The sequence below is a fragment of the Petaurus breviceps genome, unplaced genomic scaffold (genome assembly GCF_028583685.1).
Source record: "Petaurus breviceps papuanus isolate PSGF00001 unplaced genomic scaffold, PetGlider_PUasm1.0 90683, whole genome shotgun sequence".
Lineage (NCBI taxonomy): Eukaryota > Metazoa > Chordata > Mammalia > Diprotodontia > Petauridae > Petaurus > Petaurus breviceps.
The window spans coordinates 5,874,229-5,880,228 of NW_027187308.1; positions in this window are offsets into that span (position 1 = coordinate 5,874,229).

The following is a 6,000-nucleotide window of genomic DNA, read 5'->3' on the forward strand; positions in this document are numbered from 1 at the left end:
CCCTTCATGTCTATCACCTAGCACATAATATCCCTTAATTTTTGTTGAATGGAATGGAATTGTGCCATCTTTTGTTCAAAAATACTAAGTGACTTCCCATTTTCTCTAGTATAACATCAAACTCCTTAGTTTGGTATTCAAGGGTTTTCACGATCCAGCCTCAATCTGTCTTTCACACTTTATTTCCCACTCTTCCCCTACCTACTTTTGCTCTAGATAGCCAAGGTTACTCACTGTCCTTCTAATACGCTATGCAAGTTTGCCACCTGCCTTTGCTAGCATTATTCCCCTGACAAAATGCCCTTCTTTCTTCCCTACAGTTTTGTAACTCCTTTTCTTTCAAGTTCTAACTCAAATCCCATTTTCTCTACTTCTTCATGGCTAGTGGATAGAACATGAATCTGAGAGTTTAAGCTTTGATTACTAGCAGTGCTACTCTGGGCAAGTCAATTAACTCTTCTCAGCCTTAACCACTCACCTGTAAAATGGGATATTAATGGTGCCTTCCTTTCAGAGTTTTTATAAGAATCAAATGAGATAACATTTGTAAAGTACTTTGTAAACCTTAAAATGCTGTATTAATTCTACCTTATATTAGTTAATTTTTATTCCATGAGGCTTTTCAAAAGCACCTCGGCGCATAGCAAGTGTTCCCTCTTAATTACGTTTTATTCTAGTCTTTTCCTTTTGTTGATGTTTACAATTTTTCCTCTAAAATTTTTGTACATAATTGTTTACATGTTGTTTCTTCCAAAAGACTGTGAGCTCCTTGAGAATAGGAATTGTCTTTTGCCTTTTCTTTTATTCTCAGTGCTTAGCACAATGTCTGGAGCGTTGTCTTCCCAGGCACCTATAAATATTTATTGCCAGGGTGGGTAGGTGGTGAAGTAAATAGAGCACCAGCCCTGGAATCAGGAGGACCAGAGTTCAAATCTGACCTCAGACACTTAACGCTTACTAGCCCTGTGACCTTGAGCAATCAATTGCCCAATTGCCCTGCCTTCCCCCCTCCAAAAAAGAAAGAAAGAAAGAAAGAAAAAAAAAAGTTTATTGCTTGACTAATTGTCTTGTCCTTTAGACTTTCCCTTTTCTTCCAGGCCATCAGTCTGGGTTCACATTTACCTCCTTCCCTTCACAGTTATTAGTGAGAATCTTTTCAAGTACACCTATTTCTTTTACATGTATAACATGAGTCTCGTGCACTTGTAATCTTAGTTTTGGCAGTAGAATGTGTCTTGGCAAATTACATCCAACAACACACACTCACATTTATCATACATACAGAACTAAAATATTCATTGATTGATTCTTCCTATTGGGGAAATTTTAACTTGATACATATACAAATCACTGCTCACCAAAATGAGAATGAGCTCTGAGAACTACTTGCATAATTTAGCTTTCCTAAAGGTAAATCATACACATACCCCAAAGTCCACAAACAAATTCCATTCATAGAACAGAGAAAAGGTTCATTCATGAGAGGGAGATCTACACAGAGGGAGAATATAGGGGTAGAAGTGTAGGTTACATCTTGCATCTTGCATTAGTCACATCTTAGGGAAGAAAGAACAAAGCATTAAAGATACCTTTCCCAGGGTCCTGATAAACTGTTGTTATTGGAATATGTTGTAGCTTCTGGTTTGAAAGAAAAAGTCTAAGAACTTCTGAGCCTCTTGATCTCAGAAAAAAAAAGACTGAGCTCCAAGGGAGAGGAAAGAAGGACAAATATCTTCTAAGCTCTTCTATAAGTCTTAGAGACAAAGAAGCAAAAAACCATCAGGCACTGTTCTCAAAACAAGCCTCAGGAAGAAAGAAAGAACAAGTGAAAAGAAAGAAAAAAACTGCTTCTACGCTACAGAATATGTGGATTTTTCTAATGGCAAAACATTTAGAATTTATTGGCACTGCCTACTTTCCCATGATAGGATGTCTTAGAATTATTCTTTGTTTTTACTTATCTCTGTATTTCAGTCTAACCATGAAAGTATTTGTTTCTTTTTTACATACACAATCAATCAATAAGCATTTATCAAGCTTATATTCCACTATATTCCAGGCACTGTACTAAATGCTGGGAATACAGAGGCAAAAGACAATTTCTGCCTTCTAGGAACCTACAGGCTAATGGGAGAGACAACATGCAAACAAATATATACAAAGCAAGCTGTATATGGGACAAATAGTAAATAATTAACAGAGGAAAGCTCTAGAATTAAGAGAGGCTTCGGAAGGCTTCCTGTAAAAGAGAGGCTTTTAGTTGGGATTTAAAGGAAACCAGAGAAGTCAATAGCCAGAATTGAGGGGGAAGAGCTTCCTGGGCATAGGAGACAACCAGAGAAAATGCCAGTAACCTAAAGATGGAGTATCTTCTTTGTGAAACATCCAGGAAACCCAGTGTCACTGGATCCAAGAGAATAGAGAACGAGTTAAGGAGTAAAGAATAAGAGTGGAATCCTTATAGAACACTTAGTCATCTTCTTCAAGGACCAGCCTGTTTTACTGTGGGAGGGAAAAGGACATCTGTGGGAAATTAATATAGATTGCATTTGGTTAAGTTTTGATCTCGAAATAACAAACTCACCTTGAATAGTTTGGGGGGACTAATTTTTTTTAATATGGTTTTAATCCTGGATAATGTTTAGGCAAAGAATTGCCAGTTCATGTAATTGATCTTTCAGCTATTTGAAGGGTATTCTAGTCAGACCTGTGGTCAAAACAGGGTCAGGGAGAAAATGGGGAGAAATAATGATATCTTCAGAAAAACCCAGCAACTGCCTTTTTGAGGTCACTTCTCCAAATCTTTCCACTACTCCTATAAACCTATCTGGAGCCAATTACCTAGTTAGAGAGACCATTCTAAATCATTACAGTAGCTTCAGGATTCCCCTCCCCCACCATCATCTCTCCTCTCTCTCTTGTCCCATTTCTATCGAACACCTAGAAAGGTTAGTCTGTCAGAGCTGCATCCACTTCCTCACTACAAGAATATTTATTAATTCGTTATAAACTGGTTTTTGACCCCAACTTAAATCTATTAAAACTACTCTCAAAGGTCACTAAGGACTTCTCTGTTGCTAAATTGTTTTATTCTAAAATTATTTTATTAGTTTTATTCTAAATTTATTCTCAATTGTTTCATTCTTTAGCCTTCTTGAGTTGAACTGGATAGCTTATAAGGTCTTTCTAGCTCCAAATATATGATCCTATGAAATAAACAAATAAGGAGGGAAAATGTGCTTGTTTAATGTTCCCTTCACAATATATCCTAAGTTTCAATTATCTTTGGTTTATTTTCTTTGCTACCACAAAGGGTGCTGCTATAAGCATTTTGACATATAGAAAATATCTTTATATACATATACAAAATATCTTTGATTTTCTTGGGGTATGTAAGCAGTAATGGGTTTGTTAGATGAAAGGATATGAACTTTTAAGTCACTTTTCATAGATAATTCCAAATTGAAACCAAGAAACTAGATTACTTCATAGATCCACTAACTAATGTACCTATCTTCCCATAACCCATCCACCATTAACTATAACCTTCATTTTTTTATCTTTACTGGTACATGATATGAGGTGAAACCTTTGAGTTGTTTTAATTAGTTTTTCTCTTATATTAAATGATTTAGAGCATTTTTTCATGTAGGTATTTATAGTTTGAAATTCTTTTGAAAATTTTTTGGGGAATGTTCTTGTTATTATTTATCTGTGAGAATTCCTTGTGAATTTTGGATATGGGCTTTTTGTTTCTGATATTTGGTGAAAATATTTTTACCACTCAATAATTTCTCTTCTAACTCTCATCTTCATTGATTTCACACATGCAAAAGTGTTTTAATTTTGTGGAGTCAAATGGTCTATTTTATCTTTTCTTTTCTCCTCTATCCCTAGTTTTAGTAAGAATTTTCCCTCAGCTACACTGATGAAAGATACCTCAGTTTGTTTTCTTTTTTTTTCCTTTTTATGGTATGACTTTTTATATTAAGGCCACAAATCTGAGTTTGTTGTGGGAGATAATGTAAGATATTGGTCTAAACCTATTATTTCCAAGGTGCTTTATGGTTTTCTTAGCAGTTCGTGTCAAAAAGGGAATGCTTGCCCATGTAATTTATTGGGCTTATAATACCCTGGGCTATTGTTTTCAACTGCTGCTATTTTTTTTTTGGCTTGTCTACATGGTCATTTATACTCATCTATTTTTCATTTTTTAAACTAGTAGCAAAAAAAAATTAATGATTACTCTTTTCTAACATAGTTTGAGATGTGGGAATGCTATACTCCTTTCCCTTGTACTTTTTAATCTTTATTTTCCTTGGGATTCTAAACATTTTGTCCTTCAAAAGGAATTTTATTATTTTGTCTTGTTCTAAAAAGTATCATTTGAAGATCATGCTACGCTGTCAATGTAACCTTTCTACAAATGTCTCTCTCTGTCCTGAATGCTTGATATGCTATCTCAAAGCAACCCAGTCTCTTGGGTTTTTAACTGCTCCACTTGACATAATTTCACAACAATTACTTTCACTATTCAAGTTACTTCCTCCCAATCCAAGTTTCAGACCCTGGAGTGTGCTGCCCAGGTGAAAAGCAGGGGCATGTCAAGAGGATAAGTCTACAAAAACAGATGCTTCAGAAGAATAAGACAGTAAATGAAAAAGTGTTAAATCTATGGTCCAGATTGTGTATGCAAAGAGAATTAGACATGACAGAAATTACACCATCATGATGGGATCCTGAGGGAAGCTTCATAGAAGAGGTCTGGTTTGATCTAGGCAAAGGGGTTTCCAACAAAATAATTTTTGCTGGCAGAGTTACAGAAGAAACTAAGTAACCCAGGAAATGGTTCCATGTACTAAGGCAACAGCCAACAACCTTAAAGCATGGGTGCCAAAATATGACTTGCAAAGTCACATTTAGTCCCTCCATAAAACTAGTCCATGTTTAGTTTGGGTCCTCTGTGTTAGTGTTTCTTTGCTTGCTACTCCATTCCCAGACACTTTGGGGTCACATTGTTGCTTACAGTGTCCATTAAACATTACTAAAGGGTTTAAAGATGTTTAGTTAAAAGATTAAACCCTCGGCCTCAAACACTTAACACTTACTAGCCATATGACCTTGGGCAAGTCACTTAACCCCAATTGCCCTCCAAAAAGTAAAAATTAAAAAAAAAAAGAAGATTAAACCCTTAAGGTGTTCCTTCCCAGGAGCATTTTACATTTTTAAAGTAGACTGCTGAAGACAGAAAAGCTTTGGGTAAAATGGCAGGAGCAGGGTTGAATTTGGATCACTGTTTCAGTCTACTATAGATACATAAGATGCCTAAATTCTTTATTTCAAATTTCTCTGCTAACTCCAGCCCGTGACAGAGCCAAAACTAGGAATTCTGTCATTTGAGGCCAATTTGTTGAGATGGGGGAGTATTTAAGGGACAATGACAATGCCTTTAGACAGAGGTCACAAGATAAGGAGATGCCAAGAGAAGGCCAAAATATTTAAAGAAAAAAATGTAATTGATAGAGAAGACTGTGAACTACTGACTAAACTTGGGGAGAAGTAAAATTACCTGGATGTCCATAAATGAGTGAACCCTAGGGTCTTGACAGGATGGAATGAAGTTTAAAGGAGCAGTAGCTGAGTGATGGGGGGAAGGGGAATCTGAAAGGAGCAATGGGGAGAAAGACATCTAGCAACTCCTCTTCTGGCCCTATTTTTCAGGGGTTTTGAGTGAGTCATATGATCACAGATCTAAAGCTGGAAAGGACCCTATTAGAAGCCATCTATTCCATCCCTTCATTTTACAGGAAAGGAAACCAAGGCTCGTGGAAGTTAAATGACTTGTCCCAGTTACACAGGTTCCCCATCCCTGCTCTGGTTCTTCCAACATGTAGTGCAGTCACAGTGGAGAAGACTGCCTCAGGATAAAGTAGAGCTCCAATACCTAATACCTGATCCATTTCACCCAACATCTGATGCTTGTATAGAGACACCTAGTGT